We start from the raw sequence: 15,258 nt of genomic DNA on the forward strand, positions 1-15,258 counted from the left end.
ACCAAGGATAATTTTAGGGGCGAATGTTCGCCCTTTGGCGAAATTAAGGGGTTTTAAATTTTTAGTGGGCGAATATTTTGTATCATAGTACATTTTTACAAATCACCTCAAATAGCCCACCTTATTTTAAGGGAGAGGGTAAAAAAGGTAAATTTAGCCCTTGAAATTAGGACTTACAACCTTCCATTCGCCCATTTTCAAGAATAGGTTTTATTTAAGTGAATCCTATGGGCCAAATACCATATTTATAAAAGAGGTATGGTAAATTAATAAAAATATAAATAAATGAGAGGTATGGTAAATAAATAAAACATTTTTTATATTTACTCCATAAGTCACCTTATATACATGTAAGGGTGTAAACAAATAAAAATATAACTAAAGTGGAGGTATGGTAAATAAATAAAACGTCTTTTTATACTTACTCAAAAGGTATGGTAAATAAATAAAAATATAAATAAACTAGACGTATCGTAAATAAATAAAACCTCTTTTTATATTTAGTCCATAACCCTCGTTCTATTTATGAAGGCTCAAGAAAGAGGTTTTATTTAAGTGAATCCTATGGGCCAAATACCATATTTGTAAAAGAGGTATGGTAAATTAATAAAAATATAAATAAACGAGAGGTATGGTAAACAATTAAAACATTTTTTTATATTTACTCCATAAGTCACCTTATATTTACGAACACTCAAAAAATGGGTTATATTTAGGTGAAACCTATGGCCAAAATACTATGGGACAAATACCATGGACTAGATTGTTATTAATACCATGCAAAAAACCATTATTAACCCTAATATTAGAATTAATAAAAATAAAAATGGCACATGGTATTGACCCATGGTATTCACCTGGAATGTAGCCTATTTTAATGGGGGAATTAAACCAGCATGTAGCCTATGCTAAGATTCACTAGGACTTTACAAAGTTTTATTATTTAGTGAAAGACTCACCAAGATCTTACAAGATTTTATAATTGAGTAAAATATTCTAATAAAAATAAAAATGACACATGGTATCGACCCATGGTATTCACCTCGAATTTGACCTATTTAAATGAGGGAATTAAACCAGCATGTAGCCTATGCTAAGATTCACTAGGACTTTACAAAGTTTTATTATTTAGTGAAAGACTCACCAAGATCTTACAAGATTTTATAATTGAGTAAAATATTCGCCATGCCTAGTGAGAGATTCGCAAAAAAATTATATATACATATTATATTATTGATAAAATCGCCTTCCATTTTTCCTATATACCATGGAGATTCTCCCATTTATTATATTTATAAATTTAGGGGGGGTTCTTAAAATTTTCCCTGGTCACAACTATGTTTGCAGCTCACATATTTGAGATCAAGGTTGTGAAGGAAATTGAGCCTTTGTTGAAACAATCCCTTATTATCTCCACAGTAGTGATGACCATTGGCATTGTGGGAGAGGAAATTAATGTTATATTCGGGTTGGATTTGGGATAAAAATTTGTTAGTATTTCCATATTTGATATTGCAGTAAGAATTTTTATCAATTTTAGTTTGGCTTCCATGTATGGTATTGCAGTAGCTTCTTTGTTCATGCTAAAAAAAATTGCAATAATGATTGGCCATTGATGTATATGGACCCATAAGTGACAATGCTAGTGGAATTATTAAGCTGGTTGGCATGAGTCATAAGATCCATGAAAGGAATGATGCCCTTGATGCAGCTAAAAACACTATTATTGCCATTGGAAAGGTATTTTCTATTGGTTCAACTGTGTTGGTAATATTTGAAATTTTTGGAGCCTTTGTCAGCCATGTTGCAATTCAAACTGTAGATGTCTTGACATGAAAAGTGTTCATTGGTTTAATTTTTGGGTAAGTGTTTCCTTACTAGTTCTCCACAATGGCAATGAAAAGTGTCTTCACTAGTGTGGACTCAAATGAAGTTGAGTCTTCCTTCGATTTTGTGTACTTACCAATTGATTTCAAAAATAGGTGCAACGTAGGGTACTATTTTGTCAATTTCATGAGTTTTGAAGCTACTCTGATATTCTACAAATATTTCCATAATATAATGTGTTAGGGTTCAATTCAAACATGGTTTGTGAGATAAGCTATGCATGCTTGTAGGGACTAGAGGTCTTAAACGAATAATTAAGATTAGATAAGTAACCTTGTGGGATGCATCTCTGCAACCTAGATCCTATTAATGAAAAAGAAATGATGTTTATGATTTGCACTAGTTATGTTTTTGTCTTCTGAATGAGTATTATGGGCTATACAATGTTGTCTATGAAATGAAATGATAAATTTGGTTTTGGTGGCTATATAACCTTCATATTCTTGCTTTTGGATCCTTCTCTGCTCCTATCATGTGTTTTTAAGAGAATAAGACTGTTAGACATTATTCTTGGTATTGGATAATAGTTCATCGTTTCTATAGGCCTTATCTTATATGAAGTTAAGACTAAGAAGATAGGGGAGGATGACCCCTCAACCCCGTGGAAAACTAGGATGGTTTGTTTTGGTATGAAAGGCCTTTTGTGAGTCTTAACAAGTGAGTTTGGTTAGGACTCGTTAGATCAAAAAAGATTTGAGTTAAGTTTTTGTGGTAATTAGAAGGTCATTGTTGGTGTGGAATTAGGTGTAAGAGTAGAAGCTTTCATTTCAAAGAGGAGACTCAAAAGAAGTATTTCTCTCAAAATAGCTAAAAGAAATTATTATAGAGTTCACTAAGGAACTCTTGAATGGTGGAAGCCTCTTAAAGGGATTGAAGTTTCTTGTAAGTGAAAATGTTTGGCCATTTACCAGGCTAGTTGGAGGTTTAAATATCCATGATGTACACCTAATTGGATTTTTTATTAGTTGCAAGGCTACCCTAGATTGAGAGAGAAGGCATGGAGGATTTAGAGGAGGAAAATTATGTACAATGACTTCTTTGAATTAATTTGATAATTGATCAGTTTATGCTTAAGAGATGAAGTATATGGGTGCCCCCATGGCTGGTGAAGATCTCTATAGTTTCAAGAAGTATCTATTAGGTAAACTTGACTTGGGGAAAGAGTAAATGTTAACTAGGTCAACAGTAGTGGTTTTGGGTCCATGTTTTTTTGGTTTCCCATGGTTTTGTTCCCATGGATTTATGTGATGAAGCTTTTAAAAGGATAGGTGAAGACTCTATTGTAATGGGATAGGGGATGTCAATAGTGAAGGCTCACTTGGATGGTTTGGCTAGGGTTTTGGCCAAGGTATAAAATGGAATTATGTTAGCTAGGTTTTTCCCTAGAATTGGGGTTTTCGTAGGGGAAACATGGTGTTATGATTGCGCGTTTGAATTTTGTGGTTGCGTTAATGTTTCTCTTAGTAAAATTGGTTTTCCATTTGGTTAATTTTTAATATGGTATCAGATCCAAGTGTGGCTTTAGGGGGACCCCTCTATTTCCCAGGGTTAATTTTTCCCAGTGACAAATGTGAAGAATTATGCTTGTGTGTGACCGATGCATAAAGGATACTTGGACAACCATTGTTTTAAGAGATCTGTATAGAGGATAGAGTGGAAAATTATAGCTAAGGAAATTCGAAGGAACCTACCTCACTATGGAACATAGAGGACAGGAGCCATGTTGAGGCCGTGTAAATAAAAAAGGAGATGAAAGTGCATGACTAGTTAGGAATAGTTCAAAGTTGTAACATTTACATATCACAAAGGCAGGTATAAGAATTTCCAAAACATCTATCGTTGGTTAGAAGAACTTCACATGTACTTGATGTGGGAATTATGACAATGCTCATTGGAAGCAAGTGCAATATAATGAAGGCAAGATGGGTCTTTGTAGAGGAAAAAGCTCGAAGCGGTTAAGACATTTATAGACACAACTAGAGTGGAGAATGGGTCATTTGACTTATAGTATTCGAGTCAACTCTGGTGGCCATGAGTGAATGAAATTATTGGCAAGGAGATAAATGGGCCATCAATATGGTCGTAGGTGAAATTAATGTGAGCAATGCATTAGTTGATGGTATTGTAGGGGATCAGGTGAATATAAAACCAGTGATAGGGTGTTACACACCATTTTGTCACTGTCCCTATACTCCTCGTTCCTCGATCCTAGAGGACCTCTATAGTGAACTCTATATGCTTTCCCATCATGAAGAGCATGCCTTTACATCCCTCTTCATGTGCAGAACATTCCCCTCTTGCATCATTTCCCAAGAATATTACTTCAATCCCAGTTTTCAAGACCAGCTCTAGTGCTTTGTTCCTTCCTGTCGTCGATTTGCAGAGTTTGAAACCAGGCCCAACGTCGAATGACGCAACTGAGCCCTTCACCACTCGCACAGACCCCCTTTTGGCAAGTTTTAAAAAATGGAGTCGAAGCTTCCAGGTCTAGAAGCTTCGTGAACGGAAGTCTAGTAAATGGTTGGGCTGGATAGAGTCGAGAGAGTCTATTTAGGCTCCTTTCCCCTATTAATATGGAACAAACCAAAGAGATAATCCCTCTCCCATCATAAGAGGAACCATCTCCCCTCCATCAAAACTATATAAATTCCTCCTTTTCCAAGCTGAACTAGTCTTTTTTGGAGCTTGAATAACCAACAAGATATATATAGCTTTAGCCTTCTAGTTTATGTTTGTGAAGGGAGAATAGTGTGTTTGATTTGGTTTGGAACTAAAGGGAAGAAGTCTTAGACTTCCATTATTGAGGCTAACCATGAGATGCTAGCAGTGGTGTTGGAACCTGGGTACGTTGGAGGAGACTGCAATGTCAAGGCTTTGGTTGTATTTCCTTTTGAGTTTTATATCAATAAAACTAATGGTTTATTTCCTACATTGAGTGTCATATTACATTTGATGGCTTAAGATTCCTTGACTTTCTAAGTAGATTGAATGTGATTGTATGCTATCATGTTTGTTGTTGTCTCTTATGTGTTTGTTTTAGGTGTTTGAACGGAAAGGACTCAAAGGAAGCTGGAACAAAGGAGCGAGATCACCATCAAGAGGATTAGCATTCTAAGAGGTAGGCCTTCTTATTCAATTCTAGTCTAAGGAAGTTTACATTAGGTTGTTCTATTTGTGGCTAGACCCACTCTTGGGCTAGAGGGATTACCTCTATTTGTAGAGGATATTTACCTACTTCACAAATTGGTGACTCCATTGGGGAGCCATCCCTCTCTTTTGATTTTTTTTCATTTCGAGGTTTGTGTGAACTTTTGTTGTGTCACCTTTCCCTTTGGTTTTCTGTGCTTTGCTTGGTTTACTAATTTGGTTCTAAAATTTAGAGTGACAGGTATGGTTTTGATATTTCAAAATTTTTATATTTTCTTTTAAATCCTCAATCAATGTGTTTAATTTTCTAACAGTCGCGCCGACTAGGGAGAATTCATCTTAAACAATCGCGTCGTACCCCCTTGTGGCACTTGTTTTCAGTTAGGAAATTGTGTCGATTCCTGTAAGTGAAGATCAGGGTTTCTCCTAAACCATAACCAGTGTGTCTTGCCCTCATAATTTCTCCCTCTTAGCCTATTTTCCTTTGTTCTCCCTGGATAGAAAGCTTCATTAGCTTGTGTTGTGTGCTTGTTTGGTTTGAGATTTGCTTACTTGATTTGTGAGTCTTTGGATGGTTTGTGGCCCTAGAGCATCTAGGTCATTGTCCATTCAGTTGTTTGTGTGCTCATCGAGTAAAGTGGTTGGTTAATTTCTCCACACATTTTGTGTTTTACTCCTATTATTGCTTTGGTTTCAATTGAACAAGTTTGAAAAGTTTTGTTTGCTCTTCTCTTCATTGAATGTCTCTTTTCGAGCATACATTACAATTGCCCGTCTTATTTCTATTGATTCTTTGCATGATTTCGTTGGAAAGAGTTCTCTTTTTCGTTCATTGCATATGATTGATGTTGATTGTTTGAAAATTTCTCATTGACGTGTTTATTTGAAAAATTCATTTTATCATTCCATTGAAAAATACATCATTCTAGTTTGCTGAATCGATATGTTGCATTAAGTAGCATCATTGAAAGCTAGAATCACATCATAATTTGCATTCGAAATGAAAACCAACCCTATCTGGTTGTTTGGCACTATGCCTACCTCAGGTCCGTTCATTCAGAACCTGACCTCTCAACCAATTGTGCATACTACAGACACTTCAGTTTCAGTGAAACCCAACATCTAGAATCCACTCGTTTCGTTGTTTCAACCGACTCTTTCGGTTCAACCGACAGTATCAATTCAAGTCTCTGTAAGTTCTTTGACCCCTCCTGTAAGTGGATAGGTTGTACCACTACCTCGGGGGGAAGATCTGAATATCTCCATGATGTTTGGCGCAACCAATGTGAGTGGATCACAAACTCACATGGTTGAAATGAATCATCCCTCTTACGGTGCTATTCCAAACCCTGTTGGTCCTTATGGATCAAGTAATGTCCAATACCAGCAGCCAAACCCTGCTGGTCCGTCTAGGTCAAGTAACGTCTGGTACCAGTATCCATATGTGGCTCAGGTTCCATTCCAACCTCCTTATGTTCCATATGGTTCAAAAGCGATGGTAAATCTGCCTTACGTCACTCAAGTTAGACCTTATGTTCAGCCTGGTCCATCCGCCATTCCTGGTGGATATGGCCAGATCCAATTAGGGAACTTTCAGTACCCTCAGGGTGTCACGCCAGGTACCCTTGTCGTAGTAATGGAAACCCTTGTAGCAGTAAGGGAAATCCTTGCAGCAGCAAGGGAAACTGTTGCAGCAACAAGGCAAATCTTTGTAGGACCAAGGGCCATCCTTGCAGCAGCAAGGGGAGATAGTGCAATAGTGAGGACAAGTACAAGAACCACTGGGGAAAGCCTTGCAACAGTCGCAACAAACTTTGCAGCCGCAAATGAAATTTGTTCACCAATCCTCTCAACCTATGTCCTTGCAAGGTCAACCTCTGCAGCCACAGGAACAACCTTTATAGTAGTAGGGCCAGCCCTTGCAGCACCAAGGTCAGCCCGGGTAGCAGCAACCCTTGTACTCATATCAACAGGTTCAACCCTCGCAAAGTCAAGGTCAAGTCCTGTAGCAGCAAGCTTAAAATCCTTATGTCCAAGGGCAACAGGTTCGAAATCCTTATGTCCAAGGGTAGAAGGTGAAAAATCCTTATGTCCAAGGCCAACAGGTTCAAAACCCTTATGTCCAGGAGAAATAGGTGAAAAATCCGTATGTCCAAGGTCAACATGCTCAATAGCCTTATAACCTGTATGTTTCTTATCAAAACCCTATCGTCAGACAGTATCACGACTACCTAAGTCAGAATCCTCCATACGAGCAAGGTAACCTACAATGGGGGTAAAATCATATTCCATATGGATAAAATCCTCCACTATGGGGAAAAATCCTTACCAACATGGATGGGTTCTGCAGTCTGGGCCTACTTAGAGGCCCCAAATGCCTTTTAATACACAATTTCCATTCTTGGCCACATTAGAGTTGCCATATGTTTCTAGACTCACGAATGATCTCATTCTTCATTCGCCATACTAGCCTTCAGTTCTGTCCAATATTCCAAGTGATTGTCCGAAGTTTGAGGGTAAAGTGAAGGAGGATCCATAAGCCCACATGATGACATATCACCTCTGGTGCTCCTCCAATTTATACGTTGATGATTCTATTCATCTCCGACTTTTTCAACGGACTCTCACAGGTGCTGCAGCCAAGTGGTACATAGAATTTCCTTGAGGTACCCACAGTGACTTCAACACTCTTGCTTTGGCTTTCCTCACACATTTTCAGCTGCCAGTTCACTATGAAACTGGCACCCATCTGCTTATGTCCCTTAAGAAAGATACTACGACACATATCTCGAATCACATCCATGAATGGAGCCATTGGTGTCGCCTGATCAAGTTTGAAATTGCTAATAAGTTGTTGACAGAATGGTTTACCAAGTCGTTCGTCAGCAAAATTTTTGAGGACATAACTATGGGTGGTTGTGTCATTGAGGATCAAGCCATCACTTGTGCCTAGTATTTAGACCTTGTCTACTCACAATTTGGCACGTTATATGATATGTTTCTCGATGCTCCAAGACTATCATTTGCTCTAACAACATCAAAGTCTCTAGCTACCCCACTTGTTAATGAAGTGATTGGTTCCATGTCTCAAACCCCCGCAAAATCTTCTTCCAAGCAAAAGGCAGTCTCAAAAACTGGTTCCAATGATCCATCTAGAAATTCACTTGGTCCTGGTAAAACCTTTGAGGTTGACAATGTCTAGTCTACCGTAGAAGACAAATCCTCTAAAGGTAAAAAGAAGGGAAAAGGAAAGGCCAAACCTGATGCCCCGAAACTAGGCCCTCCTAAGTCGTTAGGTGGTGATGCTTCTCAAAGGAAGCCCATGTATCCTTGCCTCATCTATGAGGAGGATCACTACACTAAAGATTGTCCTCGATGGCTTGAAGTTAGTCGCTTGCTTAAAGGGACCCCAACTGTCTTGAAAGAGCCCTTTCCGTCCCAACAGACTCAAATGGTAGACCAGCCTCAATCTTCTGCCACCACAGGTTCCCAAGTGTTTATGATGAGTACACCTATAAATGTGGTTACCATATCAAAATATTATCAAACACCTACTCTGACAGTCGAGAAAGAGAAAGAAGGTGCCCCTTCCTCCTCTATCCCGTCTACCTCTGGTTCTCTCCATATAGAGAGACCTAATCCAGATTCCACTATTCGACCACCCTCTCAGGGTGTGCTGCAAAAAGTCCTCGTATAATCCAAACACTCGAGCTGCTCAGCATTACAACATTGTTGAGGATTTGGTTCAAGTGCCATCAAATATGTCTGTTGTCGAGGTCCTTTAAAGATGTCCTTCTCTGCGGAAAGCATTGATGTCAGTTATTGGAGGTATTGATCCATCTGATTCCAATCTCATTTGTTTTGATTTGGAAAACCATGTTCCAAACTTACCTCATCAGATTGCCTTCCTCATTTAGGTCATCATTAATGAGAAGACAATTCACAGGATTGTCATTGATGAAGGTGCTTCCACCTGCATCATGTATGTCTCTTATTGGAAGGAAATTGGTTCTCTTACCTTGAACCAATCACCTAACACTTTGGAAGCCTTTGATGTGCATGTTTCTCGACCATTCAATGTCCTTCCTAATCTTGCCATTACCTAGGAAGGCAAGATAATACACATTGAAGTAGAAATTGTGGGTGCAAATCTTAACTATAATCTTTTACTCAAACAAAGTTGGACCCATGCGATGCATGCTGTGGCCTCCTCTCTATTTTGCTTGCTTCATTTTTCCCATCAAGAGAAGATCATCACGATCGACCAATTGTCTTTCTTTGCCTGTTCTTCCTCGGGTGGCAACATTCCTTATGTGAAGCATATCAGTGCTCCTTATGAGAGTGTGGGGCTGGACTTTTTAAAGATCCCACCTTGATGGGTACTTTTCCTCTCCCACCTACAGCATGTTCCCTTAGTCAACATGATCTCGGTTAAGTCTAATCCTTGGGTCATTCCCTCTCCTGATCTTGTTGATACATGTGGTGATGTCATGCCGTTAAGCCGTGCCAAGTTCAATTATGTTGAGATTGTTTCGGCTTCAGCTTCAGTACCTACTAATCATAATGTGTCAAGTACATCTGTTGACATGTATTTTCAATCCCCATGGCTTGGTTCTTTGGGTTCTCCTGATCCCTTAACTGAGACTTTTCCTTCTAACGAAAGTATCATGGAAATCATGTCTTTGGAGGAAGTGCCATGGAATGATACTCATCATCGTTCCTCATTCTTACTTGGCCCGACGGTCATGTCTACCTATCTTGAGAATTTCTCTTCTCGTTTCCCGACCCAACCACTTCAAATGCCTATTATGACCCATGAAGTTTGGTCGGAAGGAAACATGGGTAATATTACCCAAACGATGCCCATTAACATTTTTATTAAACCGGGTATTGTTGAAAACGTTCATATTGGGGTGACTTGTTCTCCTGATGAGATCAAGCTCTATACTCGTCTTTTTCAAGAGTTTCGAGACATTTTTGCATGGTCATATGAAGAAATGCCTAGCATTGACCCAAGTATAGTCATGCACGAGATTCTGACTTATCCTAACGCGAAGCCTATTCGACAACGACTTCATCCAGTGCACCCTAGAAAAGCGGCCACCATTAAAGGGGAAGTTGAAAAAATTCTTAAAGTTGGATTTATTTATCCTATCCCTCTGACAAATTGGGTGTCAAATATCATACCAATAACTAAGAAGCAGGGCACCATTCAGGTCTGTGTTGATTACCGTGACCTTAATTGTGCATGTCCAAAGGATAACTACCCCACTCCTTTTATAGACTATATCATCGATGAATGTGTTGGGAGTGAGATTTTCTCCTTTATGGATGGTTTTTTTGGTTATAACCAGATAAACATTGCACCGACCGATCAAGATAAGACTTCCTTTATCTATTTGTGGGGGACTTTTGCATATAAAAAGCTCCTTTTGGCCTTAAGAATGTTGGGTCAACTTTTCAAAGAGCGATGTCATATGTTTTCCATGACATTAAAAACTTCATTCAACCTTATTTGGATGATATTCCTGCTCATTCACGTAAGCACCATGACCATCCCGATCATCTTTGACAAATGTTTCTTCGCTGTAGACACTATAACATTCGGATGAATCTGCATAAGTATGTCTTTTGCGTCGAATCTGGATGACTCCTTGATTTTATTATTTTAAAAGATAAGATTTGTCTTAATCCTCTCAAAGTTAAGGGTATTGTTAATCTACCCCTCTCTCTTCATTGCATCGATTACAGAGTCTGCAAGGGAAAGCGAATTTCCTTTGTCGTTTTGTGCCTAACTATGCTGAGCTAGCTTCAGGGCTCACTCGATTGCTTAATCAAGGGACTCCATTCATTTGGGATGAGGTTGCCCAAAAATATTTCGATGACTTAAAAGCTATCCTCATTAATGCCCCTTTGTTGCACCCTCCAAACTATCATCGTGATTATTTCCTCTATCTAGTTACAGCCTCTCGCACCATTGCTATGGTGTTGGTGCAAGACGATGACGAAGGTCATGAACATGCTATTTACTACCTCAGTTGCAATCTCCTCGATCCTGAGATGTGTTATGCTCATGTCGAGAAGTTGGCTTTCACTGCTGTTTAGATTGTTCAATGATTTCGACATTATATTCTCCTCCACACTACAGCCGTGATTTTCGAGTGTAACCCCATGACTTACATTATGACTCGTCAACTACTTGGGGGAAAGTATTCCAAGTGGATTTTCATCCTCCAGGAATTCAATTTGGTGTTCACTACTACCAAATCCAAGAAATCACTTGTATTTGTAGAGCTGCTTTGCTCTCTTCTCTCTGCTTCTCTTTCTGCTGGTACTGATGAGAATCACCCAAATGAGACTCTTTTTCTGATTAGCACTCTCGATCCTTGGTACGGTGATATCATCGTGTATCTCCAAACATCCACCTTCCTGTCTGCGTTGACCAAGGATGATCACCGACGCATTCGACATCAATCCCAACCTTACTGTATCATTGGGGATACTTTATACCGCGTTGGTGTTGATTCAATTCTTCGCCAATGTTCAATTATCGATGACACTGAAAGAGTCTTGAATGATTTCCATTCTGTAACATGTGGCGATCATCTGTCTAGCTATGCCACTGCTCAAAATATATTCCACGTTGGCTATTTCTGGCCCTCTATCTTTAAGGATTGCATCCTTGCTATTTGCAAATGCCATCAGTGCCAGATTTATCAACGGAAAATGAGCACCCCACCTGCTCACCTTCACCCCGTTATTACCGTTGGTCCCTTTTCCAAATGGTGCATTGACTATATGACATGTAACCCTCGTCCAATAGGGGGCATGGTTATATTATCATTGTTGTGGATTAGTTCACCAAATGGGCCGAAGCAATGCCTACATATTCAGCTGATGATAAAACAGTGACACAATTTCTATTCAATCATGTTATTTCCAGGTTTGGAGTGCCTCAAGCCATTTTCACCAACCATGGCTCCCATTTTCGTGATTACGTGATGGATGAGCTGACTTCTATGTTTGGGCTTGTGTCATGATGGCTCGACCCGATATTACCCTCAGGACAACGACCAAGTTGAAGTTGTAAACAAAGTTTTAGTTACGATGCTTCAGCACACCATTGGGATGCACAAATCCAATTGGCATCTCATGCTTTTTTCAGCTCTGTGGGCTTACTGAACCTCGACCAAAGACACAACTGGATTCACACCTTTCCAACTCGTCTATGGTCTAGAAGCAACTTTATTGATTGAGTGTGAAATTCCCTCACTCAAATTGGTTGTCGAATTACTCCCTGAAACCTCGCCTCAAGAAGAGCGTCTCTTGTATTTGGAACGACTGGATGAAACCCACCGTCTTGCTGCTTTAGTCATTGAAGCACATAAAAAGCGGGTTAAATCCCATTTTGATCAGTCGGTTTCTCCTCGTGCTTTTTCTGAGGGCGATTTGGTCCTGCTATATGACCAAGCTAATGATAAGCTGGGGGTAGGTAAATTCGAACCCATGTGGCATGGGCCCTATATTGTCAAACGTGTGTTACAAAAAGGGGCCTATGAGCTAATTGATTATGAGGGAAACCCCTTGGACAAGCCCCGCAATGGGCTGTATCTCAAAAAGTACTATGCCTGAGTCATAAGTGTGTTATTCCATTTTGTGCAAGTTTGGTTTGGTGTGTTTTTTCAAGAAGCTTTCCTGCTTATTATGTCTTCACCTACTTTGAAGATGTCTGTGACTCCTTACATCAGTTTCGCTGATGGTGCTTGTCATAGTACCTGGAATCTATCCTCCTCGGCATGGGCTATCTACACTCCTAATGGTGAGTTGATTGATCTTCAAGGTATTTTTTTGGGTCAAACAACTAATAACATTGTTGAATATAACATGGTTATTGAACTCTTATTGGAAGCCATCGCTCTTGACATTCAAGAAATGGTTGTTAACCTTGATTCACAACTTGTTGTTCTTCAGCTCAATGGGCAACCTCACATATTGAGAATGTATTTCTGTATTCGTCTATTGAAAATAAATTTTGATTACATCACATATCATCATATGCCTAGGCATATTAATACATTAACAGATGCATTAGCTAATTATGTGTTAGAAAAACATTTACGCAACATGTGAGAAACAAAACATTGTATCATAGTAAACAAGAAATATAGCATGTATAAATATGTTAATAATGTTTGAGTGTCATACTTCAAAACCCAAAATATAATATGTTTTCAGTACATCCGTGGCTTGCAGGCCTCAAAAATATAAATGCTAAAACTATGGACTACTCGGCATGGTGCACATGATAGCATGTCACTTATCATACTACTCGAGTCAGTGATCGGCGGATCTGATATGACACTCCCATTGTGTGCCGCTGATACTGGCATGGGATGTCACCCACTCAGGCATACTCTGGGATTCCTCTGGTCAAGTTGTCAAGGTTCCGTGCAATTTCCTCCTCATTGTTGACTACTTCCTGATAAGGAGCGATCTCAAATTGTTAAGCAACACGTCTAGTGATTGGGGACATCCCGGCTGGTTGCTCTAGTCCTACACATGTAATTACAAAAATGAAATGTCACAAATACATATATTTCAAAAACAATAAAAAATAAAAAATCAATTTTTTTTTTTGCTTACCTGCATCATCAAAATCTTCTCCCTCTGGGAGCAGCTTTTCAGGATCTCCGCGAAAGTCGGTACCACTATATAGCCAATCCTCTACCACGATCAGCTGACACCTCAACCATGCAAAGAAGGCGGGCTTGTATGACATGTGTTGGCCCCTGCTAGTTCTGGGCATCAGTTCACTCCATCATACAATCCGTGGGTCTTGTGGCAATGGGGGGTTTACCTCTGCCAGCTGATAGTGAAATAGTGGGATTTGCTCCAAAAAGAAAGTCACTAGAACAGAACCATATCCAAACTGTTTCAGGTTCCCTACCTTGGCTTTGGATAATTAGCACTTCATGTTCACCTTCATGGCTTCTGCCCAATTGAAGACAGTGGGCGCCGTGCAATCTATGGCATACTGGAATTTGGACTTGTTGGACTCATGCAATGCCTGAGCCCCAACAACTCTGTTTATGGTCAAGAGCAGCGCTTTCAATACAAGGTCATTAACACTCATGATATCAACCTTGCCGCTTTTTGATTTCAGTGCTTCTAGGCAATTTTCTGCAAGCAACATGTTCACACTTGCCCCAATGGGCTTGAACCCATACATATTGACTGGTTCCCCTCTTCGGGACAGTCCGATGATGAAGTAGATATCTGAAGTCTCTAGCTCTAGCTCTTGGTCCCGAATCACAAAGACTTCCTGTCCAATGTCCCAAAGACTAATCAACTATTGTAACATCTCAGTTTGAGCCCTAAGGCCTGGTGTAAGGAAGAATTTGAAGAGCTCGTAGTTCCTCAGAGCATCTAGATAGTTTGGATCTACCAATGCCTATGCATCAATTGCCTCGTGTTCACGTTCTTTCCAATCAACCATTTTTTCATTATATTTTGCTCGCAAACACCATGTATTCAAGTCAACATTAGTCTTGGATCAAGAAATTTTGGATTTGCAGTAAAGAAATTGGGTGAAAATGATCTTTTTTCTTCTCTCTATGCTGGCGCCGGTTCCTATGCTATTAACCCTCAATCGACACAATCTTAGGCTTGGATCTCGCGCCGACCGAGGGTGAATTTTTTTTGCCAAAATCCCTCCAAAAAATTAGAAAAATGGTTCAAAACAAGAGAAGCAGGTATGGAAATGAAGCTTATGGTCTCAACTCTTACCTGTAACTGACGGTTCGTTGATCAGCCTCCTGGATCTACCGTAATTTGCTCCTGAAGCTTTAAGGCACAAATGCGTAAAAAATGCTCCAAGCAAGGTAAAAGAAGGTAAAATGGTAAAAAATGATTTACTTTTCCCCTTTCTTATTCACTTTGTATGATATTTTAGGAATTCGTCTAATAGACATGACCATTCATCAATTCATGGAGCCCTTCTATTGGTGTATAAATAGAAGGTTATGGAGGAGTCATTTCCTTATGCATTTGTGAAACATGCACTTGAAGATAAGCTCGTGGAAGAGAGATAAATCTATGTGGAAGCCACAACAAGAGAAGGCTAGGGAAGCAAGGGAGATAAGGATTGTTTTCAAAGCCAATTAAGGAGACTGAGTTGCTGGAAGAAGGTCGAGTTAGGAGACCTCTAATGCAGGTCTGTTGGGG

General features: G+C 39.5%; 1 protein-coding gene across 1 annotated transcript in view; it reads left to right on the forward strand.

Annotated features, from left to right (window-relative positions):
• Positions 1-15,258, forward strand: part of LOC149227292 (uncharacterized) — a 162,841-nt gene that overhangs the window by 53,962 nt on the left and 93,621 nt on the right. The window lies entirely within an intron of this gene.

This window comes from Pinus tabuliformis, chromosome J, assembly GCF_031772625.1.
Source record: "Pinus tabuliformis cultivar Carrire ecotype Pingquan chromosome J, CPIR1, whole genome shotgun sequence".
Lineage (NCBI taxonomy): Eukaryota > Viridiplantae > Streptophyta > Pinopsida > Pinales > Pinaceae > Pinus > Pinus tabuliformis.